Source organism: Bubalus kerabau, chromosome 7, assembly GCF_029407905.1.
Source record: "Bubalus kerabau isolate K-KA32 ecotype Philippines breed swamp buffalo chromosome 7, PCC_UOA_SB_1v2, whole genome shotgun sequence".
NCBI lineage: Eukaryota > Metazoa > Chordata > Mammalia > Artiodactyla > Bovidae > Bubalus > Bubalus kerabau.
The window spans coordinates 29,442,683-29,469,710 of NC_073630.1; the positions used below are offsets into that span (position 1 = coordinate 29,442,683).

Below are 27,028 nucleotides of genomic sequence, written 5' to 3' on the forward strand. Positions count from 1 at the left end.
GGCATGTTGTGCAGCTGTGAGAGGTGGAATTCCCCTCAAAAGGATCGGCACTGCTTTGAAAATAAATTCATCATTAAAACAGAAGGATTTCTGAAGCAGTCGACGAACACAGGGCTTGATTGGTTTCAAATTAACTCTTTGTACTCATCTTTCATTCACCCCTTAAGAAGACGTCTCGGCGTTTTCCAGGGAGGTAACACAAATAATCCTTGACATCTTTTCAAGGGAGGAGAGTAAAAAGTTGGAGCACTCCACCACTGCATCTGCTTTCCATTCGCCCTGCATCTCGCTGCTTCGATGCGCAGTGGGGAGGCACCCACGCTGCAGTGCAGGCGCTCTGTTTTGCTTCATGTTCAGTATTTAGGAAAAGAGGGGTGTGCTTCTCCCTGGACGGAGGGTCTATGCGTATCCTGAAGGCTAGGCAGTTGCTCCTTCTTCCTCTTCCTTTCCCTTTCTTCCCCTCTTTCTGGATCTGTCTCTTCCTTCAGCCCCTCTCCCCCACCCTGGCCCCCTCCCTGGGAGTTAAGAATGGCCTCGCTTCTGTTCTTCTTGCTACTAATTTAAAGCCCTTCCTCTCCCTTGTGGAAAATATCTGATAACGCCGTTTTCTCTGAGGGAGGCCATTTGTATATCTTTCGACCACGAATCCCATAAACAATTAAATGCAGAGCAGGCTAGCCTGTGGAAACCTTTCTGGCTACTTAAGTGAAGTTTCCTAATCCTTTTCTGCAGCGACCCAGGCTCTGGGGCCCATTCATCTGCCGTTGCTTCTCAAGCACTTTGATCTCAGGCCTTCATTACAGCTCATTTCAGCATTAAGGATGATCTGAATTCATGAGCTCTTCCCTTCCTAATAAGTGCCATTCATATCCATCCTCAGGAGCAACCACAGCTCACGGAAAACTGGTTCAAACCACACGCAAAAGAATAATGGACTAGCTTCAAACACAAGTGAAAAACGGGGGTTTTATTAGCCGAATGAACCTCTGAATGAGCTGCTTCATTAAACAGAGGAGTCTCGTTTTCAGGGCGCTGTTAAATCCACCGGTTGCCACTCTGAGATTAGTAAGTGTGATTATTTCATTTTTTTTTCAGGTGGAAATCCTGAGGTGGAAAAGAGACTGAAATATACTCCCTACACCCAGTGCAGGCTACAGTTGATCTGGGGTTTATTTGGCTTCATAGATTTTTCAGCCAGAGACCCTATTACATATCTTTCCTGTTAGATTGTCTGGAGTGATGCGCCACTCCTAAAAAGAACCTACTCTTTTTTTTTTTCCATTTCCTTTAAAAGCAAAAAAAAAAAAAAAAAAGAAGAAGAAATTTAATTTGGATTCAGCTAATACCCTTGTAACTTCTAAAGCTGTGAAGCAAAAAGAGGAAGAGATAATTAGAAGATGATGAGAGCTAGCACATAGCCCGGTGGACGGAAAAAGAGGTACAGAGGAAGGTGGCAAACCTGCCACCTAGTCCATTAACAGCCTTTGCTATAATTATGTTTTGCTCTGGCTTTAAACTGGTGAAAGCACAAAGGAGACACTATTAACGTCTTTCGCCCGCAGAAGAAAGTTCATCCTGTATACCCGGTGAGTAGGGTGCACCGAAGTGCGGCTTCAATGCACCGTCTGCACGCATGCTCAGTCGTGTGTGCCTCTTTGCGACCCCACGGACTGTGGCCCACCAGACTCCTCTGTCTATGGGGATTCTTCAGGCAAGAATACTGGAGTGGGTTGCCTTGCCCTCCTCCAGGAGATCTTTCCATCCCAGGGATCAAACCCGGGGCTCCTGCATTGCGGGCAGATTTTTTTTTTACCATCGGAGCTACCAGCTAAGCCCATGAATAACTGGAGTGGGTTGTCATTTCCTTCCCCAGGGGAGCTTCCCGGCCCAGGAATGGAACCCGAGTCTCCTTGAGTCTCCAGCACTGGCAGGCGGATTCTTTACTACTGAGGAACCTGGGAGACCGATTTTAATTGAGCACTTAGTAAGAACGGTCAACGAAACGGCAGAAACAGCGAGGAAAGAGTGGATGGCATTCATTTGAAAGTCCTTGAAAGCTCCTCAGCGGCACTCCCTGCTGCCGCTCTAGTGGTTTGTTTTCTGCCCACCTCCTTGTCTTCTCTGCCCTTCCGCGCGGCTCCCTATCCTCTCCCCGGAACTCCTCAACGTGCGTGGCCTTTAGGAAAGGAGGCAAAGGGGAACCACGGGCCGGCTCCCTCCACGGGCGGTGCAGCACTTGGGCACAGTGGAGGAGGAACGCCCTCCTCTGCAGATCTGAGGGGACAGAACCTCTGTGGACCCCGACAGCCCCGCCCAGCGCCTATCGGGTCTCAGCAGATTTCCAAAGGGGAAGCGCCTCACCGTCTCTCCAGGGGCCCTCACGGTTCTAAAGGGCTGGGCCCTACGCATCACCTTCACTCCTATCCATACCCTGTGAAAGGCTAAAATTAAAATTAATGGCAGGAAGAGGAGCTTAGAGATCCCCCTCACTGAGCCTTTCAATTAAGGCTACTGATTAGATCTTAGATTTCCTTACCACATAAAAAAAGACTCAGGGTTCGCTCCTGTGAGTGGTGGTTTCTGTTTTTGTCTTTCCCACCCCCGACCCGCGTCCCCGCTTGGCTCTGCCGGGTGTTTTTAATTTTGCTGCCCTGCCTAACCAAGCGCTGCTGCTGGAGCAGAGGGAAGCATCCCAGATGCCCTTTCTGTACTGGGCCAGGAACAAGGTGATTACACCCCCCATCCTTCTAACCTCACCCCTCTCCCCATCCCGGAACACCCCCCCCCCCCCAACTCCCAACCCCCCACCACAACCCCTCCCCACAGAGCCATCCTCCCTGGAGCCATTCTCACTTCCAACAGCCAGTTGGATCAAGATTTATACATCTTCATGATGCTATTAAAGGTGCAAACAATTTCTCTTTTTACAACTGACTTAAAAGATGGAATATCAAGACATTTGGGTGTGTTTCATGACAATCAGTAGAACAAACTGTTATTTCTCTTTGTCTGTGTGTAAGGACTGTGATGAGACTTCTTTGTTCCCTGGGACATTATCTGCTAAATTCATGTGTCTATAGTCCTTGGAGGACAGATGTGTTAGAAATAGGATTGTCCCTGGGCCCAATGTTAGACCAATACTATGGAGCACAAATTAGTGGATTTGACCCTAAACAGGAAGTCATTGTTAATAATCTAGCTTTTAAACTGTCATTCCAAGGCCTGAATGCTTTGGTTGGAGTCCACACAGTTTACATTCATGAAGAATTACCAGAATGCTTCTGTTTTTGCTACGTAGGCCTGTTACAGGACACCTGAATAAGGATAATATTGGCCACAGTGGGCTAAGAGGGCTGTTAAGCAAAGGACTAGAGAACCCAGGTCTTTGTAACTCATGAGGCCTGTGGTAAAAGGTGAGAAGAAATTAGAAAGACCTTTTTTGTCCCCCAGCTGCTTCTCTTTCCACCAAATATAAAGAGACAGTCACAATTGTTATTCATTTCTTCCTCATCTTCTGACTTTCATGTGCGAAGTTCAAGATGTAAGGTGGGCAAGTATTAATATCATTTTAGAGACCAGGCAAAGAATGAGTGAATGGACTTAAAGTCGTGAGGATTGTATAAATGAACTCCTATCTGTACCTCCTGACTGCCAGCCCTAAGAAAATAGTGGTTGAGAATGGAAGCTGCGCAGTCAGGACATTCACTTAAAATGCTAGTTTTCACATTCTTAAAAGTACAGGCTAGTCACTGCAGCTGTCTGAGCCTCAGTTTCCTCATTTATAAAAAAGGGGTTGTAATAGAATGACTGTAGCTCATAGGACTAGTCTAAAAGGGTGCATGAACCTTTTACTAGGTCATTAGTCTAATACATAGTGAACACACAATACATGTACTTGTATTGCTACCATTGATGAGGAGACGGAGGAGCAGAACTGTTGAGGGATTTCCCAGAAGAAGGCACACAGTTAGAAGCAGAGCACCATGGCCAAGGCCATCTTTTTGTTTTCGTAGCTTTTGTGCCTGTTCTCTAGCGAGAGCTCTTATTTCTTTTCGAAATACAAGTGTGAATTTCCTCTGAGCATTGTTGTTATTCAGTTTGGTCAGATTCCTAAGAATATACATATTTTAAAACAGGATTAGCTTGCAGAAACAGCCAAATGGAGAGCTGATCGGAGGATTCCTCCTAATACTGATTCAAACATAAATTTTAACAGCGGCTGAATGCATCAAAGTACAAGGGCTCTGTTTAGTCCGGTACCAAGTGGTTCCAGCAAGTATTTTTCCTAAGGGGCACCCAGGCTGATGCAACTCCAGTTGCTCTAAAAGGCTATACCATTTGGAAATGAGTGAGTCGTCAGATTTGCCAACAAACGTGTCTACAGTTCTAAATCTATCATTCCAACACTGCTCGTAAAACAAGGTCCAGATTTATTTTGCACTTGGTGTTTGTTCTGCTCATTAATTATATTCATATCTGCTCCTTTGAAGTTATTGAGACTATTGGGAAATGTAAAAGAAAGCTGTATTGATTTCAGTCTTAATATCGTTCCATCTTTATTTCCTTCATCTACGAGCTCTCAGGCATGTTGAGTGACATGTGGTGGTGGGTATAGTATGTCGGGCAGAGAGTAGGGCATTATCAACAGAGCCCAGGCTCTCCAGATCTGCAGTCTCTTTGGTGAGAGGGTTTAGATTTAGAACGTCTGGATTGTATTCAACGAAAATCTCCACAGCCTTTCCTTTCAAAATCAATTTCAGTTGTCAAAAAAAAAAAGAAGGGGGGAGTGGTGGTGAGTCACTTTGAAATCATATAGCTTATTATTATCATCGTTTTTTAAAAGCTTATTACTATAATTTTTCTCCCAAGGGAGCTGAATTGATTTCTAACCCCACCTTCCTTATCTCAACATGTGGCTAAGTTCAGAAGGGAATTAAAATTGGGGGATTTTTTTTCCCCTTCAGGAAAAACTGATAGAACACACCCCAGTCTCATTTTCAAGTTGAGCAGGAACTTTTTTTTAGCCCCTTGAACTTACTTTAAAAATGCACCTACAGCAACTAAGATCATGCCTTTCCCCAAATTTGCATATTTTTTCCTGAGCGCTTTGGAAGTGAGGTCCACCAGGTAACGGTCTTCACAACTGTGGGATGTTGGCTCCACAGCACTGCAGTCTATGCTGGGTTGAACATAACTTCCTTGAGAGCAAGTATTCTTATCCAGGGGCTTCCCAGGTGTCTCTTATGGTAAAGAACCCTCCTGCTAATGCAGGAGACATAAGAGATGCAGGTTCAATCCCTGGGTCCGGAAGATCTCTTGGAGGAGGGCATGGCAACCCACTTCAGTAATCTTGGCTGGAGAATCCCATGGACAGAGGAGCCTGGTGGGCTACAGTCCATTGGGTTGCAATTCATCAAACACAACTGAAGCGACTTAGCATGCACGCATTCTTATCTGATTTATTCACTGCTGTATCCTAAGCACCTAGGGCAGTGTCTAACTCATAGGCAGTGCTCAATATTTGTGGCATAAGAGAATGAATGAGGAAGTAACAGAGAGTGAGAGCTGGGAGTAGGGCTGTGGGGTCAGACAGACAGACCTAAGTTCAAGTTGTAACCTTGTACTGTAACCTTGTACTCATGGGCTTGGTGGCATCGATTAGCCTGCTTAGCTGCAGCATTACCATCTGTAAAATGGTGTAAGGATAGTGCCTACCGCTTCAGACTGTTGGGAGGCCATGCATGGGAAAGGCTTAGTGGCCTTCTGAATATGTGAATTCTCCATACATGGTTCATATTCTTGCAAATCCTCCAGATCTGGACACAAAAGTCCCTTGTGAGTCCACATATTTGGGGCCCATGAAGCACAATCCCAAACTGCACTTCACACTAATACATAGCAAGCAACTCTAACTCTTTAAAAAGGAAAAGACCCCCGTCTTCCTGGCATTTTCAGCCGTGGTGGACGCAGCCTCTTCTGTGTCCCCGGCAGCGATGCAAATCACTCCTGGGCTAAGGGTCTGTGTCCTGCCATCCTAGGCCCAGCCAAGAGAGAGGAAGAAACTGTTTTCAGCTTGGATGACTGATGGCCTGGGATTATTATTCTTCGGGTTCCAGGACACAGTGCTCCTATTATTTCCAGAGAGTTTTCATTTATTTTTTCAACGTTGAAAGCTCATGCCAGTGTGGTGGTCTGAAACCTCATGGCAGCATATATATGAGACGATCATGTTCCATCTTTGGTTCCCTTACACAGGGTGCTACTGTTGCAGAAAGGAAGTTCCAGGGGTAACTGTTCCCCTGTGACTCCGCTGTGGTCAGCGGAACTGTCTTATGCAAAGTAGGCTTTGAAAAGGTGTTTGCTGGCTGGAACACAGGGGCTGCCATTCCCAGCTGGCTTGTTTGCCCATCCCGGCCAGTATCCTGCTTCTCCCCGGTGCCAACACCTGATATGCCAGAAGAAGACAGATCTTCTCTTTAGCTCCCTTTCCACGAACCGAAAGTAGCATCCTTCTCCCGCCTCTTCTGCCCTTTCAGGATACACTGAGGGAGCGAGACGTGGGTATGGGCAGAGCCGGACGATGGAAAACCACTGTAGTCCATATGTGCTGCCATGGGCGGTCAAAAGCAGGGGAGGATCTGATGGATTGGTCTAAGGGGATCGGGGTTACAGAATGCCTAATGGGGTGAGGTGGGTTTCCCACATGCATGAAGAGGGCAGGTGTGAGGCAGGAATACTTAAGAATAGGGTAGGATAGGATAAATAGGATAAACAGCAGAGTAACATCTTCCCCAAAAGGGATGGCCACTCCTCAATTTTAACTCATTGTGTGTGGGAATTCAAGCCTGGTATAGCCAGCCCTTTGGATTGTTAAAGCAGATAATCCTTTTTGTCTGTGAAATCTCTGAAGTTGTAAACATTAGCAACATATTTATTATTATTTTCAAGTGGCATACTGACCAGGTAAAACATATCTCTGGGACTTTAGGTTTCTCTGAGATGGACATTTATTCTGCAGTCATCTGCTGGGTACCTATGATGTGCCTGGCACTGTATTAGGGGCAGCAGATACAAAAATGCAAAAGAAATGGTTCATATTTTCAAGTATTTTGTTAAGTAAAGGAGACACAGAAACAAATGAATACATAGAAAGTGCTGGAATGGGATGAAATGATAAAGATCAACGAGACAGTAAAGAAAGGGACCCATCTTAGTTTCCAAGGCAGGAGGTCGTCAGAAGTTTCACCTGCTGGAGGGATGGGGAAGGTGGTGGTGATTAAGAGCATTCACAGCAGAGGGGACAGAGAGGCATGGGTAAGTGTGGGGCGTGCACAGCACATTTGGAAAATCAGGAGTGGGCTTGCTGAGCTGAGTGCAGAGCAAATCGCAGGTAATGAGGCTGGCGCTGCCTGGTGCAGCCTGAATTTCCTGGGTCTTAGGTTGATCCAGAAATGTCGGAACACCCTTCCACTTAACTCCAACTCTCCCTGGGGCACCTCGGCTGCCTCAGTGACCGATGGGGAGCCCACACGGATGTGTTTGCCTTTATCCACATCCAGCCACATCCGTAGCTGTTCCGTCTCTCTTCGCCATCTGCATTTCTTGTCCGTGGTAAGCGTGTCCATTCAGCATCTGGGCTCGCCAGTACCCATCGACCCCCAGCATCTGTTTCCAGTCGTGCAGGAGTGGTGCCTGCGGCAGCACTGCCTTCACCAACAGCTAAAGCTAAAATTCTAATGTTAGGTAATTGGCTAATGTCCCACAAACTTAAAAAAAATCTGCTAAATTCATATGGAAGTGAAAAGTCGTTCAGTTGTATCTAACTCTTTGCGACCCCATGGACTATACAGTCCATGGAGTTCCCCAGACTAGAACACTGGAGTAGGTAGCCTTTCCCTTCTCCAGGGGATCTTACCAACCCAGGGATGGAACCCAGATCTCCTGCATTGCAGGAGGATTCTTTACCAGCTGGGCTACCATGGAGGCCCCAGAGCCTTAATAATCGGTATGATTCCATTTTACTGGTCCTGTCTGAAAAGATGTTTCTTTCAGTGTCTTACCTTTTATCCTCCCACCCAGAGCTGTTACAGATCATGAGACCATTATCCTGATTGAAATAGATGTATATTGCCTTTCCTCTCACAGGCCGGTACCGATAGGGCAGATGGTTGAGGACGACTCTAGTCCTAGGGTTGAAATCCCAGCTCCACATCTGACCTGCTGTGAGAGCCTGGGGTGACAACTTCACTGGTTTGAATGGTGATCCCCTGCCCCCAACAAAAATCTGTGTTTTGGAGCTCTAGTTCTCAGAACCTAGGAACATGACTGTATTTTGAGACAGGGATGAGAAAGAGTTGATTAAGTTAAAATGAGGCTGGTAGGGTGGGCCCTAACCCAGTCTGACTTGTGTCCTTGTCAATTCAGTCAATTCAGTTCAGTCACTCAGTCGTGTCCGACTCTTTGTGACCCCATGGACTGCAGTGCGCCAGGCCTCCCTATCCATCACCAACTCCTGGAGTTTACTTAATCACGTCCATTGAGTCGGTGATGCCATCCAACCATCTCATCCTCTGTTGTCCCCTTCCCCTCCTGCCTTCAATCTTTCCCAGCTTCAGGGTCTTTTCAAATGAGTCAGTTCTTTGCATCAGGTGGCCAAAGTATTGGAGTTTCAGCTTTAACATCAGTCCTTCCAATGAATATTCAGGGCTGATTTCCTTTAGGATGGACTGGTTGGATCTCCTTGCAGTCCAAGGGTCTCTCAAGAGTCTTCTCCAACACCACAATTCAAAAGGATCGATTCTTCAGCACTAAGCTTTATTTATAGTCCAGCTCTCACATCCATACATGACTACTGGAAAAATCATAGCCTTGACTAGATGGACCTTTGATGGGAAAGTAATGTGTCTCCTTTTTAATATGCTGTCTAGGTCGGTCACAACTTTTCTTCCAAGGAGTAAGCGTCTTTTAATTTCATGGCTGCAGTCGCTATCTGCAGTGATTTTGGAGCCCCCAAAAATAAAGTCTGTCACTGTTTTCATTGTTTCCCCATCTATTTGCCATGAAGTGATGGGACTGGATGGCATGATTTTAGTTTTCTGAATGTTGAGCTTTAAGCCAACTTTTTCACTCTCCTCTTTCACTTTTATCAAGAGGCTTTTTAGTTCCTCTTCACTTTCTGCCATAAGGGTGGTGTCATCTGCATATCTGAGGTTATTGATATTTCTCCCAGCAATCCTGATTCCAGCTTGCGCTTCATCCAGCCCAGCATTTCTCATGATGTACTCTGCATAGAAGTTAAATAAGCAGGGTGACAATATACAGCCTTGACGTACTCCTTTTCCTATTTGGAACCAGTCTGTTGTTCCATGTCCAGTTCTAACTGTTGCTTCCTGACCTGCATATAGGTTTCTTAAGAGGCCAGGTAGTCTGGTGTTCCCATCTCTTTAAGAATTTTCCACAGTTTGTGGTGATCCACACAGTCAAAGTCTTTGGCATAGTCAATAAAGCAGAAATAGATGTTTTTCTGGAACTCTCTTGCTTTTTTGATGATCTAACGGATGTTGGCAATTTGATCTCAGGTTCCTCTGCCTCTTCTAAAACCAGCTTGAACATCTGGAAGTTCATGGTTCACGTACTATTGAAACCTGGCTTGGAGAATTTTGAGCATTACTTTACTAGCGTGTGAGATGAGTGAAATTGTGTGGTAGTTAGAGCATTCTTTGGCATTGCCTTTCTTTGGGATTGGAATGAAAACTGACCTTTTCCAGTCCTGTGGTCACTGCTGAGTTTTCCAAATTTGATGGCGTATTGACTGCAGCACTTTCACAGCATTGTCTTTTAGGATTTGAAATAGCTCAACTGGAATTCCATCACCTCCACTAGCTTTGTTTGTAGTGATGCTTCCTAAGGCTAACTTGACTTCACATTCCAAAACATCTGGCTCTAGGGGAGTGATCACTCTATCGTGATTATCTGGGTCGTGAAGATCTTTTTTGTACAGTTCTTCTGTGTATTTGTGCCACCTCTTCTTAATATCTTCTGCTTCTGTTAGGTCCATACCATTTCTGTCCTTTATCGAGCCCATCTTTGCATGAAATGTTCCCTTGGTATCTCTAATTTTCTTGAAGAGATCTCTGGACTTTCGCATTCTATTGTTCTCCTCTGTTTCTTTGCACTGATCACTAAGAAAGGCTTTGTTATCTCTCCTTGCTATTCTTTGGAACTCTGCATTCAAATGGGTATATCTTTCCTTTTCTCCTCTGCTTTTGGCTTCCGTTCTTTTCACAGCTATTTGTAAGGCCTCCCCAGACAGCCATTTTGCTTTTTTGCATTTCTTTTTCTTGGGGATGGTTTTGATCCCTGTCTCCTGTACAATGTCACGAACCTCCCTCCATAGTTCATCAGGCACTCTGTGTATCAGATCTAGTCCCTTAAATCTATTTGTCACCTCCACTGTATAATCGTAAGGGATTTGATTTAGTGGATTTGATTTAGTGGATTTGGTTTACTGGTCTAGTGGTTTTCCCTACTTTCTTCAAGTAAGTCTGAATTTGGCAATAAGGAATTCATGATCTGAGCCACAGTCAGCTCCTGGTCTTGTTTTTGCTGACTGTATAGAGCTTTTCCATCTTTGGCTGTCCTTATAAGAGGAGGGAATTTGACACACAAGGGGCCAGGGATTTGTGTGTGCAGAGGACAGAGAAATAAGGACGAAGAGGGGAGGTGGCCACCTGTGAGGCTAGGAGAGTGGTTTCAGGAGACACGAGCCCTGTTCATGCCATGATCTCATCCTTCAACTTGATCTTCCAGCCTCCAGAATGGTGAGACAATGCATTTCTGTTGTTTCTGCCACCCAGTCTGTGGTATTTTCTTACGGTAAACTAATATATTTACCTTTCTAGGTCTGTTAACCTTTAAAACCTCACAGGGATTTTTAAAACATTAAATGAGCTAATATAAGGAAAAGAGTACCTGACTCACAGATGCATTTAAGTCTTAGCTAAGAATAGTAATAATATTATTAATATTAATGGTAATAGTATTATTTCTAATGGCCCTGAGTCAAAGAAAAGAATAGGTGAATAAGAGTGTGTCTTCATCTGGCCCACACGCTTCTCCAGCTCTGTACCTGAAATGTGCAATTTTTATAGGAGGATGAAGCAAATCAGATGAAAAAGGTTAAGAAACATTTTGCCATGTAGGCATTTTAAGTGTGGAATATTTTTTTCTTCTTTGTATTAACTGCTATATGTAATTCTAGAATTCACTCTCGTGTTGGTTAGAATAGGTTTCCTCTCTAGATTGAAGTAATAATAATCTCATTTGCCCCAACTCCAAAGCCCTTTGAAGTTAAACACTGAGAGAGAGGGCGGCAGGCCCACTCAGGAGAGATTAGATCTTGTTTTAAACACTAGCTGCTCTGAGAATAATTTCCTTAATTAATATTCACAAGATATCATCCACTTGAGACTATATTTTCATGTAACCTACTTGCATATAATTGTTCTGCGCTAAGGCTCTTCACTACATCTGTATCTTCCTTTTGTGTCAGTGTTCAACAAAATCATTTCCATCTAAAAGCAGGGCTGAAGGGGGTTGGGAGGCTCGTTGGGTCTCCCCTTCTGTGTGAAAGCTAGCACACATGGGCTTTCATCTCATTTCTAAAGTTAATATTGTTTCGTGCTTATTCCCATTCTTAACGGGATGCACATGGCTGCCAGGCCCCCTCTCCCTTCTGGAATCAAAGCCGGGACATTCTCAGGTGCTGCCCTCTCGTCATCTCATGCCATACAGCGGAGAGTTTATCAAAGCCCCCTACAGCTTCCATTGGCCCAGGGGCCTTCCAGCCTCAAAGGTGCTGCATCTGCGATCAGTCACAGCTTCCCAGGTTATCAGTGCCCACGTGGGACAGGTGAGCAGATATCCTCAACTGCAGGGACCTCGGGTTATTCCAGGGTTGACTTGCCCAGAGATTGGTGAAAGGAGCTAGAATGACTTGCAAAGAAATCTTTCTGCTTGTCTGATTTTAAAGCCTTACAAGCATCACATACACTGTGAGTAGCTGAAGAATTGTCTACCTTTTAGATACATATTTTTAAAAGTTTAAACAAATTTGCTCAAAGTCACAGTGGAACTCAATATTCTATAATAACCTATATGGAAAAAGAGTCTGAAAAAGAATATATGTGTATGTATATATCATGTACAACTGAGTCACTTTGCTGTACACCTGAAGCTAACACAACATTTTAAATCAACCCACTGATGACTCAGATGGTAAAGAATCTGCCTGCAATACAGGAGACTCGAATTTGTTCCCTGGGTCAGGAAGATTCCCTGGAGAAGGGAATACTACCCACTCCAGTATTCTTGCCTGGAGAATTCCATGGACAGAGGAGCCTGGTGGGCTACAGTCCATGTTGTCATGAAGAGTTGGACACAGCTGAGCAACTACCACAAAGCAACTATACTCCAATATAAAATGAAAAATTTTTTTAAGTCACAATGAATCTTTTACGTTTGAAAGCAAATGCCTCTTATAGTGAAAGATCACCCCCACACCACACAAACACATACACACACTAATTGGCAGAAATATTTTTTTGCTTGTTTTTGCTTTTGTAGGTATTGTATATCATTCTTAAATAGATGATAACATTTCTACCATCAAATGACCAATGTTTGAGCTAACTCTTAGGACAAATTACATTTACTGTTTTAAGGTTTAAAATACTTGAATACTTTTATATTATGTGTATGTTTTTGTTGTTGTCCTTCAGTTGCTAAGTCGCCTCTGACTCTTTGCAGCCCCATGAACTGTAGCATGCCAGGCTCCTCTGTCCTCTACCATCCCCCAGAGTTTGCTCAAACACATGTCCATTGCGTTGGTGATGCTATCTAATCATCTCATCATATGCTGCTCCCTTCTCCTCCTGCCTTCAATCTTTCCCAGCATCAGGGCCTTTTCTAATGAGTCCACTCTTCGCATCAGGTGGCCAGGAGCATCAGCGTCAGCATTAGTCCTTCCAAGGAATATTCAGGGTTGATTTCCTTTAGGATTGACTGTTTCAATTTCTTTGCAGTCCAATGTATATGCTGAAAAAAAGTGAAAGTGTTAGTCGCTCAGTTGTGTCTGACTCTTTGCAACCCCAATTATTTTAGCCTGCCAGGTTCCTCTGTCCATGGAATTCTCCAGGCAAGAATACTGGAGGCAGTAGCCATTCACTTCTCTGGGGATCTTCTGGACCCAGGATTAAACCCAGGTCTCCTGCATTGCAGGCAGATTCTTTACCATCTGAGACACCAGGGAAACCCAGGGTATGTGTTATTATATACCAAATATAGTATATACTGTATGTATCTGTGCCAACTAAAGAATGGCACTCACCATCCAGCTCTACAAGGATTGTTTGCCACTGAAGCCACTGACCTTCAACAGCCTCTGAAAGGAGTTCAGGGCAGAGATCAGGAATGAGGCACTCTGTGTTCTGGGAAAACGGACAGAACAGGCCTTCAGATAGTTAGATATTTTCAGGAGAAACCTTTAAGATTTTTCCAACGTTTTGCATTTTCCTGTACTTAGAAAGAAAAGCACTAAAACCATTAGCTAAAATATGTGTCCCTGGTGATGAGCCGCAACCTTCTGCTGAGTTATGTGCTTTGTTGCATGCACATACTCCCTTCACCAAAATCACATGGGGCAACTTCTCAGAGCTCCCTGAGATGCTGTCTCCCAGGCTACAGTCCTCAGCAAGACACTGAATAAACACAACTCACAGCTGCTGCTTCGTGTTTGTTTTTTTTTTAAACTAGGCTTCTTTTTAAAAAAAAAACTGTGCTGGGTCTTCATTGCTGTGCGCAGGCTTTCTCTAGTTGCAGCAAGCGTGGGCTACTCCCTAGTTGTGGCTCCTACTCCAGTTGTCGTGGAGCATGGGCTCTATGGCATTTGGGCTTCAGTAGCTGTGGCACATGGGTTTAGTTGCCTTGCGGCATATGGGATCTTCACTGCTGACCGGGAATCCAATCGGTGCCCACTGCATTACAAGGCGGATTCTTAACCATTGCTCCATCAGGGAAGCAGCTTCTATGTTGTACATTTTAAGTCAACATGTATATTTTCATCTGTTATCTATCATCGTTTATCTACATGTATTTCCCTCCCTAGATTCAGTAACTGCAAGACCAAATTTATTTAGTGCTAATATATTATAAATTCTTACATTGGGGGTATCAAATATTTTCAAGATTTTTTTTGCTTGTTTTGTAACTTCCTGTTTGCTAGATTCTCCTGGAGCGTATTATCTGCTAATAATTTTCTCTTTGAAATCATTACCCACCTAGGAATTTGCATGGGAGACATGACCTAGAACTGTTTCTGCACCAGGCTGAAGTTACCACTGTCCACGTTGCATTATGTGTGGCAAATAGTCCATGCTTCTTGCTACATGGGCTCCTGAAGCTTCACTGTCTTAATTAAGCCCTGTACCTTTTTCTGTGACAGCATCTCCTACTGTTCACCTGTGTGGCCAATGAAGTAATCCTTCCACCATTTCCAGACCTGTCCAGGTAAGCATTCAAATATCATATGCAAGACAGTTCACAAAATAAGAAAATACAAGTGACTGAAGTGCAGGGAAGTTATTTGCTCAGCCTCACTCAACTGAGATTCAATATGTCACCATTTGGATTGTCAATGATTAAAGAGTTTTGCAACATGGCATGGAGGCGAGTCTGTATAGATGGGCACTCTCCTGTATTGCTGGGAAGGGTATAACTGGTGCCATTCTGATGCAAAACAATTTGGCAGCATCTTTAGAACTATAACTGCATGCCTTCTTTGACCAGCAACTTTATTTCTAGGAATTTATCCTGTAGGTATATTCAAATATGAGCTAAATGATGTATTTAGATTATTCATTGCAGCATTATTTGTGATAGACTTTGGAATGTTCAAGAGTAAGGAACTAGTCATGGGTAAACCTATGGCTGATTCATGCTGATGTTTGGTAGATACCAACACAATTCTGTAAAGAATTATCCTTCAATTAAAAATAACTAAATTTTTTTTTTAAAAATTAATAAAAAAGAGGAGGGAACTAGTTAAATTCTGGGACATCCAGCCAAAGGACTATAATATAGCTACAGAAGAGAATGAGGAAATTCTTTTCTGATCTAGAGGATCTTGAAGATATTCTTATAAGGGGCAAAAGCAAAGGGAAAGTGTGAGGGTGAGTGGGAGACAGATTATAAATACACGATCGCTTGTATATACACAGAGTATCGCTGGAAGGATTCTCAGGGAACTACTTATACTCATTCCTGGGAGTGGGGGATGGTGCTGGGTGGCTTGGGACACGGATGGTAAAGAAGCTGCCACTTGTACACCCTTCTGTAAGGTCCGGGGTTTAAAATATATGACACTTTTACCTACGAAAAATTGGAAGTGAAATAAAAATGAAACTATCAAAGTCATGCACACATCTTGCATGTTCATTTCTCTGATGCACAAATTATTTGAAACGTAATAAAACTAGAGAAATTAGAGGAGAAAAATCCAAATTATTAAAGGACCTTGGAGAAATGACTCTCTGAGAATTGGGCTCATTTAGCTCCTGAAAGAAGAGGCCTGAGGAAGATTTATAACCTTTAATAACAAGTCCTGAAATATTCATAAATAAGTTGAGGGCACAAAAAGTTGCTGTTCTCCTGTGCTGGCTGTTAACATTAAAGTTTTGAATGAGGAAAATATATAAATCCCCAGGAGAGATACCAGATCATCACTTACAGATGATCTAAAGGAAAAAAAAAAAAAATTAAGAATTGGCTTTACAGTTTTGGATTCCCTCAGCCAGAGGCCCAAATTGGGTTAGCGAGAGTAGGAGAGGAACAGGGCATGTTGTAAGAACCTCTCCATTCACGAGAGCTGTGATCCCCACTCACTCTAACGCAGAGGTGCATCTCCTCCCTGGATTTTAGGAGAAGCTGCCAGAGAATGGGTCAGAGGACAGGGTGGGCTTGGGTCTGGTGCTTGGGGAGATCTAGGAGGAAGGAGAAAGCTCGTGAACGGTTTTGATGGCAGCTTTGGGAGTGTGATGCTGAGTGGGATGGGCTGTGCGTCTGATTTCTCAGGGTAAAGGATACATGAGCACTTCGCAGGGATTAGCTGTGGGCCACATCTGAGAGGAGGGGTGCACTGTAGCCTTGTCAAATGTTACACTAGAGGACCAACCAGGAGAGTGGGGACTCCAACGGCAGGCCCATGGGGAAAGGCTGCCAGTGGGGGTTGCAAGACGGCGATCTCAGGGATGGGAACCTTGGAAAGGGTGAGCGGGAGGCATCTGCTATTGTCAGAGTGCACAAAGCCAGTGACCAAAGAAGAACTGTCCCCCTGCTTTCTGGGCCTATCCTGCCCCTCTGTCAGCTGGTTGGGGTTGGTGTGAGTGACCAGGAGTAAGAAAGGAGGTGAGCAGGAGCCGCCCCCACTCCCTTCCCCTGGGGCTGCCAGCCTCAAACCACAGGCCTCAAGAAGCAGAAAGGGGAGGAGCAGTCCAGTCTTCAGGTCAAAATCCAAGAATTGATTTTCATCATGGCCTGATACCTTCTCTCTACTGATTTGGAATGAATGGGGACCACAGCTCTCTTAATCATTTGAGGATGGCTTATTATTCCAGAATGAGTAGAAAATTCTTGGGGCCTGAGTTTTCATCAAGCGGCTGTGTGTGTAAGCGTGCTCAGTCATTTTAGTCATGTCTGACTCTCTGTGACCCCATGGACTATAGCCCACTAGGCTCCTCTGTCCATGGGATTCTCCAGGCAAGAGTACTGAAGTGGGTTGCCATTTTCTCCTCCAGGGGATCTTCCTGACCCAGGGATCGAACCCAAGTCTCCTGCATTGCAGGCAGATTCTTAACCTGACTAAGCCACCTGGGAGCCCCCAAGTGGCAGAGGAATAAGTTTTAAAGGAGACAAGATTTGAGGAGATATGTTTTAAAGGAGAGATAAGAATAAGATTAAGTTTTGGTTTTCTTCCATGGGACAAGTACTTATTGCATTGGTGAGATTTATTTTCATAAAATCTACAGAAACTAACATAAAGTGCAGTCAGAGATAGGGAGGCAGATTGGACACCATAGAGAACGTTCTCACTCCAAAATTTACAAGATATGAACTTGTTTACTATGGGAGATTGTGGTATCTTTCTACTTTTTTTTTTTTTTTTTTTAGATACTTTACCAGTACTATTTTCTTTCTTTTTTACAATTTTCTTTTGAAACAAGTTTTTTAAAAAAGAATTGATTTAAGAAAAATTAACTAAAAATTAGAATGAGTTAAATGAAAATTTGGCCCAATTCCTGAAGATGGGAAGTGAATGTGATTTGCAAAATACTGGTCTAAGCAGAGTATGTAGAAAAGTCAGAAAGTAAAATGCTATAGAGTGCTATTTCAAGCAACCACAAAGGAAGTCTGTAGAATTTTCCTTACCTAAAGTTTTCTCAAGATTAGTTCAGAATAATCCATAGATTTTACTAAACAATAGTTTCAATCAGTTGAGTCTAATGGCTGGCCCAGAAATAAAGGCAAGAAGCTGCAGTGTAGGGGTCAAAAAAGAGAGGGGGCAAAAAAAAATCAAAGATTTAAAATTTTTAAAAAGTGAAAGAACGGAAGGAAGGAAGGGACAGAGGGAGGAAAAAAGGGGGGAAGGAAAGAAAGAAAGAAGGAGAGAGAAAGAGAAAATGGGTTCTACAGAGTAAAATATAGATTGTGAGCACTCTGGCTCCTTAATTTCACTTTGATGGTTGGCGTTACTTCATAAGACAGTTCGATTTACACTCTTGGTTTAAAATATTAATTAAGCTCTTCTGACTCCATAATTCTGGGCCTTTAACACACAGTCATTGTTCCGTTTTCCCTGTTATACATTAGAATGTACAGACACTATGATTTTATTTAGTTAATTTCAAGATTAAAGATTTCCTTAATTGTAGTCTTCTGTTATTTCTTTGTAGTTGCTAAAACTGCATGCTTTATAGCTCAAGGGAAAACTTGTACTATTTGAGTCCCTGTTAAAAGTAAACCATGGGCTTCCGCTTCCAGGAAGACAGAATAGACACGCTTCTCTCTATTCCTCCCACTGGGTACAGTTAATACCCCAGCATTGTGTATACAGCAAGCCTAAGAAGACTCTGAAAGGTAGAGACATGAGGGCCAACCAGCTAAGGAGTTTGGGACCCTAGATATGATGCAGTGGTCGGTTGCCTGGGTTTTCTTCTTGCCTCGTATATCCTGGACTAGGTGCTGCAGCAGTTGGAGATACCAACGGGAACAGACAGAAAAAAAAAAAAAAAAAAGGCACAAAAGCTGACTGTCTCTAACCATTGGTCCAGGAATGGGGAAGTGTAGCAAAACAGAAAATCTTCGGTCAATAACTTCTCTGCTCCAGCCAAAATCTGTGGGGAAAAAAGCTGTGGTCCTCACCGCCTCCCACAATAGTCCCGACAGAGTGGAGCGCCTAGACATCCACTCTCATCAGCCTGTGAAGAGATGCCCGACTCCTGTGCCAAAATGTTGCCAGAGAAGGCCCAGAAGGGGGTGAGGACTCTCCCCACTGCCCAGAGGCAGCGAGGCCACCACCCCCAGCGGTGTCAGTGGAGGCCACGTGGCGTGCAGTAGGAGGTGCTCCTGCCTCGCCCAGGCAGGGTCCGTGGAGGGCTAGTAGAGGGCACAGCTCCCACCTCTGCCCAGCAGTAACGAGGACTGTCGATAGTGGCCAAGAGGGAAGCCTGGATGTCTACTCCCCTGGGTAGTAAAAAGGCAATGCTCCCTCCACCCATGCCAGAGAAGAGTCACAGGCAGCTAAACTAGACGCTTAAATAAGATCCAGAGTCTCATCTAATGCCTAGGTTTTGATGTAAAAAATCACTATCTTTCTCCTTTATCTTTAATAGAAAATCACTTCCAGTGAAAATCAAGATCCAATAAGATTTCAAATCGAATAATAAAAAACAATCAGCAGATACCAACGCTGAAATGACACAGCTGTTAGACTTATTTGACATGATTTTTAAAGGAGCCATCATAAAAATGCTTCAGTGAGCAATTATGAAAATGCTTAAAACAAAAAACAGAAACTCTCTGCAATGAAATAGAAAATGTGAAAATGAACCAAATAGAAATTTAGAAATGAAAAATACAGTAGCCAACAACAGCCAAACTCTATGGATAAGTTCAACAGCAGAACGGAGGGGACAGGGGAAGAATCAGTGAACCTACAGATCAATCAATAAGGAAATATCTATTCTGAAAAACAGGAAAAATAGACGGGGCAAAAAAGGAAAAAGAACAGAGCCTTAAGGACCTAATGTAGAACTATATGTAAAAATCTAATATTTCTGTTAGCAGTGTTCCAGGAGAGGAGAAAAAAAGATTAAAAAAAGATGAAAACTTCCCAAATTTGGTAAAAGACATAAGTCTGTAGATTCAAGAAACTGAATGAAGCTCAGATAGAATCTCCAAAGAAATCTATATCAAGACACATCATCATCAAACTTCTGAAGCAAAAGAAAAACCTTGAAAACAGCCCAAGAGCAACAAAACCTAACCTACAGTGAGTGGAAAAACGATTCCAATTTCCATTTTTTCCAGATGGAAATAAAAACCTTTAGCTCACAAGATCCACCCATTATGAAATATAATTTTATTCTACAAAGTGTTTCTTCATTGCTGGCTCTACCATATGACCCAGCAATTACACTTCCGGGCATTTATCCCAGAGAAACGATAACTTGTGTTCACATAACAACCTGTACATAAATGTTTATAACAGCTTCATTTGTAAAAGCCCCAGTCTGGAAGCAACTCAGATGTCCTTTGACAGATAAATAACCAACTGTGATATAACCATAGCATGGACTACCACTCAGCAATAATAAAGGTACAAACTAGTCATTCACGCAACAACCTGGATGAATCCCCAGGAAATTATGCTGAGTGCAAAAGCCAGCCCCCAAATGTCATGTACTGTGTAATTCCACTACATGAAGTATTTTTTTTTTCTTTTGATGTGGACCATTTTAAAAGTATTTATTCAATTTGTTACCATATTTTGTCCCTTTCATGCTTTGGTTTTTTGGCCCTACAGCATGTAGGATCTTAGCTCCCTGACCAGGGATTGAACCCGCACCCTCTGCACTGGAAGACGAAGTCTTAACCACTGGACCACCAGGGAAGTCCCTATGTGACATTTTGAAATGATGAAAGTATGCAATTGCCAGGGGTTAATGAAGGGGTAAGAGCTTCCCTGTAGCTCAGATGGTAAAGAATCTGCCTGCAATGCGGGAGACCCAGGCTCGGTACCTGGGTTGGGAAGATCTCCTGGAGAAGGGAATGGCAACCCAATCCAGTATTCTTGCCTGGAGAATCCCATGGACAGAGGAGCCTGGTGGCTACCATCCATGGGGTCGCAAAGAGTCAGACGCGACTAAGTGACTAACACACAATGAAGGGCTAGTCATAGGAGGAAAGTGGATTTGGCTATAAAAGGGCCATAGGAGGGATTCTTGTGGATATGGAATGTTCTGTCTCTTGACAGACTGTATCCAGCCTCCTGGCTGTGATATTGCATTACAGTTTTTCAAGATGTTACCATGGGGGGAGACTTGGTAAAGGGCACCTGTGTGTGTGCTGTGTGTTAAGTCACTTCAGTTGTGTCCAACTCTTTGCGACCCTATAGACTGTAGCCCATCAGGCTCCTTTGTCCATGGGATTCTCCAGTCAAGAATACTAGAGTGGATTGCCATGCCCTCCTCCAGGGGAATCTTCCCAACCCAGGGGTCAAGCCCACATCTTTTATGTCTCCTGCATTGGCAAGTGGGTTCTTTATTACTAGTGCCAACTGGGAAGACCCAAAGGGTACATAGCATCTCTCAATATTATTTCCTGTAACTGCACATAAATCTGCAATTATCTCAAATAAAGTTTAGTTAAAATCAAGATATTGTATCATGTGTATAAGCTCCTCAAATTCTAGCAGGCTGTGTGCCCAGTTTAACAGAGATTACTTCTGGGAAGATGGATGTGTTCCTCTGAGGGTCATGGGGTGGTGAAGACAGGACTGTTTCCATTTTATTTCCTTAGGAATTGTTTGAAAATAAATTTCTGAACATGAACATGTATTACTTTTCTAATGGAAGGAAACAAGTTAATAAAATTAAAAAAAATTAAACCACATTCACTTATGATTAAAGAGAATCTTTTCTGCACGTCCCATGTTAAAAAAAAGTTTCTTGGCACAAGCAACCCTGGTATTTAGGAAATATATTGAGTTCAGTTTTTTAGAGAGGGAAATCTTCAATTTAGTTTTTCTAAAGAGAAACTCACCCCAACTAAGATTATGAAAGATTATGAAATATAGTTAGCTTCCAAGATTATGAAATATAATTTTATTCCACAAAGAGTTTCTCAGATATCTCAACACAATCTCTGACAAAAAGTGTCAAAGGTGGTTGGATATATGGTGCTGAGTCACTCATTTGTGTCCGACTCTTTGTGACCCCCATGGACTGTAGCCCGCCAAGCTCCTCTGTTCATCAGATTCTCCAGGCAAGAATACTAGAGTAGGTAGCCATTCCCTTCTCCAGGGGATCTTCCTGACCCAGGGATCAAACCTGGTTCTCCTGCGTTGAGGGCAGATTCTTTACCATCGGAATCACACATCTTCTGAATATCTGTAGAAAAGCTCACACGAGAATATCATTAGGAAGCTCAAGAAAACGTCTTTAAATGGATAGAAACAAACTCTCACCTGCTGGAACTACTTACAACCAGATGGCATCTTAACACGTTCCTTCCCCACAGATTCAGAATTTGACAGTTGAACACTTGAGTGCAGTCAGTGACTAAAAAGCTGACCCTGGAAAACTTGGGCATCACCAAAGGACACTTAAACCAAGACAAGCACACATTTTAGATGGTGATGTCCTCTGGTGACCCAGGAGAAATAAAGAGCTAGATTAAACCAAGAATATTGTCCTACTGCTTTATTCCAATGAACTCCAAATAGTAATTAAATTTACTGGTTACTAAACATCCACTATGTGCCAGACACTGTACTACCAGCTCTTAATTGTCCCCAAAGGTAAGGTAAAAGCCACATGAGACTTCAAGATAATAGAGGAAACCAAGGCTTAGCTTGCCAAGATCACAAGACGGTGAGCCCAAGTTGGGATTTGAACCCAGGCCAGTCTGATGCTAGAGCTCACATTCTTCATTGTGTTCTCCAAAGCCACCACTCATGCCAGCACGACAGGACTTCAGGAGGTATGCTGTTATATCACTGATATAATGTGTCATCAAAAATCCTTCAGTCTTTCCTCTCCTAGGAATGTAACCAGCCCGGACAGCAATCTCCTTAAAGAAGGAACCTGACTCCTGTTATTCCCCGTTTTCTTTGGCTGTGCTCCACTTAGGAAGATAGGTGTTGTGTGTGTTCAGTTGCTAAGTCATGGCCAACTCTTTGTGACCCCATGAATTTCAGCCTGCCAGGCCTCCCTGTCCTTCACTATCTCCCAGAGTTTGCACGAATTCATGTCCATGGAGTCAGTGATTCTCCAAATCATAGAATGTTAGAGCTTGTAAAAGCCCTAGAGAGCCTGGTAAGAAATCTATACGCGTAACATAATGTTTCCCTTACAAGCTTACGGTAGGAGCTAAAGTCAGAGAGGAAACTGACAGGCTCAAGACCATGCTGGCAGCTAACGGTAAGCAAGACACACACGCAGACACACACCCAGACGCCAAGGGAGACTGTAATTGAATGTAGGGTTTTGGAGAAAACTCTGCCGTGGAGTAACATTCAGTAACAACTTTAACCACCAGATCCTTCCTCATACCTCTCTTTGTATGGTGGATCTTATTTCATTTGAATGTCAAAGGGGAAAATGCTGTTACTCATGCTTTACTATTTAGCAAGTACTTTCCTACACATCGTCTTAATCATTACAGTAGACACTGCTTTTAGCCAGAGAAAAGGGTGTTTTCATGACACACGAGTCAACCAAGGTTAGTGAGATAGTGATTTGCTTGAGGTAACAGTGTCACCAAATAGGAGAACCAAGATCCAAAGTTACCTCCTTCTCCAGTTTTTTAGACGGCTTCCAATACACCCTTTGTTCCTAATATCTGATAGTGGAAACTTAGATATTTTTAAGTTAATGTTTTCCTTACTATATAAAAGTGATATGTGTTTATGGTAGAAAATCTAGAGAATAAAATAAGGCAAAAGAAATGTTACATCTCATTTCATTATCCAAAGATATTGTCACAATTTTGTGTAAATCTTTCCAGTCATTTATCCATGCCTGTATATGCTAAAATAAAACAAAGACAAAATGGAGCCATGAGGTGTGTGTTAGGGCCTTTCCCTCTTTTTAGTAGTCAGTTCAGTTCAGTCGCTCAGTTGTGTCCGACTCTTTGCGACCCCATGAATCGCAGCACGCCAGGCCTCCCTGTCCATCACCAACTCCCGGAGTTCACTCAGACTCACGTCCATTGAGTCAGTGATGCCATCCAGCCATCTCATCCTCTGTCGTCCCCTTGTCCTCCTGCCCCCAATCCCTCCCAGCATCAGAGTCTTTTCCAATGAGTCAACTCTTCGCATGAGGTGGCCAAAGTACTGGAGTTTCAGCTTCAGCATCAGTTCTTCCAATGAACACCCAGGACTGATCTCCTTTAGGATGGACTGGTTGGATCTCCTTGCAGTCCAGGGGACTCTCAAGAGTCTTCTCCATCACCACAGTTCAAAAGCATTAATTCTTCAGCGCTCAGCTTTCTTCACAGTCCAACTCTCACATCCATGTAGTACTAAATCACTATTATGTAGTTAACATTTTTTCATGCATTTCAATATTCTTCCACATCATATTCAAAAGAGTCATCGTATTCTATTGTATGAATGCATCATAGCCTAATTAGTTAATATCCTATTGTTAAATAATAGTTTGTTTGTAGTTTGGGGTTTTTTGGTTTTGTGTTTTGTAATTATTATCAATGCTGAGGTGATCATCCCTGTAGCTAAATCTTTGCACACGTCTGTGATAATTTTCTTTGAATAAATTCCTAGAACTGGATTTTATTGGTCAAAACACTTGCAAAATACTTAAGTTTTAAGATGCATTTAGATAGTAAGAAAAAGGTAAGTTTAATTTGACATGGGATTTGTTTTAGCAAATTTTTGTAATATTTCTGAGCTTTCACTAATTGCAATGTCTATAGATTTTATTGCTAATTTTCTAAGTCAGAGGACAGAAGATTCATATGACTGTTCCGACTGTTTCACTCTTTAGTGAGTACTCTTAAAAATTTAGACCTGCAGAAGAAGAAAACCAGAACCAAGGTATGCAGAGATCCATTGTATGATGTACAGACCCTTGGTGACCCCAGTGATCACATCTCTAGAGTTCATGTCTTTGTGTAACCCCCTTTCATTGAGTGCAGGCTCCCAACCCATATAGCAAAGTGAGGGGATGTCATATATGTGACTGTGTTATGCTATAAGAGACTCCCTCTCAGCAAACTGGAGTAAGAGATGCTCCTTGTGGGCTTCATCAAGTAAATGGCCCCACTGAGGGAGCCCATGTAGCTGCCAACAGCAATGTTAGCTCTCAGACCTAAGGATGGTCCCAGTTGACACCTAGCCTGGGGCTTCCCAGAAGGTGCTCGTGGTAAAGAACCTGCCTGCCAATGCAGGAGATGTAAGAGACGTGGGTTCAGTCCCTGGGTCTAGAAGATCCCCTGGAGGAGGGCATGGCAACCTGTTAGGTAGTTAGAATAAGAAAAAGGAGTTGAGAATGGCGGTGGCTAAAAGACAAAGAAGGGAAAAGCCTGCGAAAATAGAACAAAGAAGGTCCTAGGACCGGAGTGTGGACCTCAGGTAAAACAAACAGCCGTCCTGGCTAGCCCAATTTACATAGGGCAGACCCAGGGGGAGGAAAAAGAAAAAAACATAAAAAGAAGAGCCAAAGGGCCAGGGGTCTCTTTCCCCCACACACTCTCTGTCTCTCTCCCTCTCTTCCCTTCGCGTCTTTTGGGTCAGCATGCCCTCACGCCTCAAGGATGTATTTTCCTTTTATTCTCTAAATAAAACTGAGCTGTAACACAGAGCTGTAACACTGATCTGTCCGAGAGCTATGACACGGTCTGTCTGAGAGCCGAGAGGTATAACACGGTCTGTCCGAGAGCTGAGAGCTATAAGACGGTCTGTCTGAGAGCTGTGACAGGCCAAGGGCTTTAACGTCCGTCACTTCAAATTTTTGTTGAGACAAGACAGAACCGGGGAAATTTCACACTCCCCTGACAAACCCACTCCAGTATTCTTGCCTGGAGAATCCCATGGATAGAGGAGCTTGGCAGGCTACAGTCCTTGGGATCACAAAGAGTCAGACATGACTGAAGTGACTTAGCACATCACAACGAGCAAAAAGCTGGGCCCTCAGTCATACAGCCATAAGGAATTGATTCTGCCAACAGCCTGCATGAACTTTCAGATGGATGTCCCTCCAGTCGAGTCTCTAGATGAAAGCATAGCTTGGTCAACACCTTGATTGCAGCTACTTGAGACCCTGACCAAGAATCCAGCTAAGTCATGCTTGGGCTCCTGACCCGAAGTAACTAGAGAAAATAAATGTATATTGTTTTATGCCACTAAATGTGTGGCCAAAAAAAAAAAATATATATATATATATGGCAACTAACCTACCTTCTTGCCCTGAAAGCAGCGAGCTTACCTGACTCTGGCTTTCCCTCCTTCAGCCCATCCTTGGCCTGGCCCTGCATTCCCTCCAGAGTGGCCTTCCTCCCATGGGTGCAGCACACCTGTATGGTCTCATCCTTCTCCCTCTCCCCAAACTCTGCTCTGCACAAGAGAGGCTGACCTGGCACTCACCAGGCTCCCGGACCAGCTGGGAGAGGCCAGTGGGGCAGCTGGCCGGAGACTGGAGGGCAGAAAGCCCTGCTGTCTGTGTCCCCTTGGTGGCACCCACTCCCAGGACAGCCTCTCTTGCAGGTTGCCTCTGCTCCTGGGCTCTGGGAACTGTCACCTCCTGTCTTTGTCTCCTGGTGCCATCAGCGGCTCCCACCTGTTGCTAATTTCTGGTTTCTCTTTTCTTCTGTTTGGCTTCTTAGAGCCTCAGCACCTGTGGAAACCACTTATCTGCACTATGTTCCCTTTGCTGTGCACACTTGAAGTGGCTTCTCTTCTGTGGACACCCTGGTGATGCAGTGCCCACAGCCCTGAGCCTGTGCCTCATTCCACTTTGAACCTGAAGTGTCAGCATGGCACCTGGATAATGTCAGCGCCACGGACACTGCACATGTGTTGCTTCACCAAATGACGGTGCTCTGTGAGCACTGGTGTGCTTTCTCATCAAGGCCCTTGCCAGGTGAGCGGAACATGGGTGAGTGGGACAGGGCACCTGTCCCTAGGCACGCACAATTCAGGGGCAGGAAACAGACATAAACAACTAGTTAGATCCAGGTGCTAACTACTGCAAGAGAGGTATATTCAAAGTGTGAGGACGCAGGGAGTCGGGCAGTGGAGGTGGTGGTAGAGGGAGGAGCAAGGGCCTTCTGAGGCCTGAGAGACTCTAGTGGACTCTGTTCTGAGTGAATGTAAAAACAGAGTCTAGCTCTCACGTGTGTTTTCCCTTAGTAACAAATTCTTTACCCCCACAATATCATGTAGGATTCTACCAACCTACAAATACACTTCTCAGCTCCTACTGAAGGAAGTAGCCTCATGTTGTCAGTCTATGGTGTTTTCTTCTTTCTTCCCAGGCTTCTTCCTAAAATATGTTCAAGACTAAAGGACAACGGTATGACAGTGTCTGTGACACACAGCAGTCCCCCAGGGAGAGGTCTCAAAGGCAGGCCACTTGAAGCAGTTGCAGTAGAAGGCAACAAGCGTGGCCACACGGGGTGCTAGCAGTATGGTCGTGCATGAATGGCAAACCCACCACTTATTAGCTGTGTGACCTGG

General features: G+C 43.8%; 1 long non-coding RNA gene across 3 annotated transcripts; it reads left to right on the forward strand.

Moving 5' to 3' along the window:
- Positions 1–206: 206 nt before the first annotated feature.
- On the forward strand, positions 207–26,417 carry LOC129657589 (uncharacterized). 3 transcript variants are annotated; one of them, XR_008716863.1, is made up of 4 exons: positions 207–1,586; positions 1,874–2,726; positions 14,501–14,565; positions 18,945–19,723. It is a non-coding gene; the product is annotated as an uncharacterized LOC129657589 (long non-coding RNA). The 3 variants fall into 3 exon arrangements; XR_008716862.1 differs by lacking the exon at positions 18,945–19,723 and adding an exon at positions 26,176–26,417 and having other exon boundaries at positions 207–2,726; XR_008716861.1 differs by having other exon boundaries at positions 207–2,726.
- The last annotated feature ends 611 nt before the right edge of the window (positions 26,418–27,028 follow it).